We start from the raw sequence: 296 nt of genomic DNA on the forward strand, positions 1-296 counted from the left end.
CATCCACGTTAGAACTTCAGGGCACGGGTTTTCATTAGGACGACACCTCGTGCTCTGCTACAGGACAGCGCGTGGAGCCCTCAGGTCCACGGGGTCAGTGGGTGCTCACGGCGTGGGGTGGCCCCAATGCCGCTCAGCGTAGGAGACTACAAGCATGAGAGTAAGCCGAGTGAGTGTGCGTGCGGGTGAGGCTACGGTCTGCACACCGCCCACAGGTGAACGCGAACCCCCACCCGGGACACGCAGGGGGCACGCGAGGGGGCGAGTGGGAGACACGCATGCTGGGGAGCGGCTCC

The 296-nt window shown here is 65.2% G+C and overlaps 1 protein-coding gene across 1 annotated transcript in view; it reads right to left on the bottom strand.

Moving 5' to 3' along the window:
• The window catches only part of SMOC2 (SPARC related modular calcium binding 2), a 51,652-nt gene that overhangs the window by 31,996 nt on the left and 19,360 nt on the right, over window positions 1-296 (bottom strand). The gene's annotated exons all lie outside the window — the stretch shown is intronic.

The sequence above is a fragment of the Myotis davidii genome, unplaced genomic scaffold (assembly GCF_000327345.1).
Source record: "Myotis davidii unplaced genomic scaffold, ASM32734v1 scaffold592, whole genome shotgun sequence".
In the NCBI taxonomy this organism is placed as follows: Eukaryota; Metazoa; Chordata; class Mammalia; order Chiroptera; family Vespertilionidae; genus Myotis; species Myotis davidii.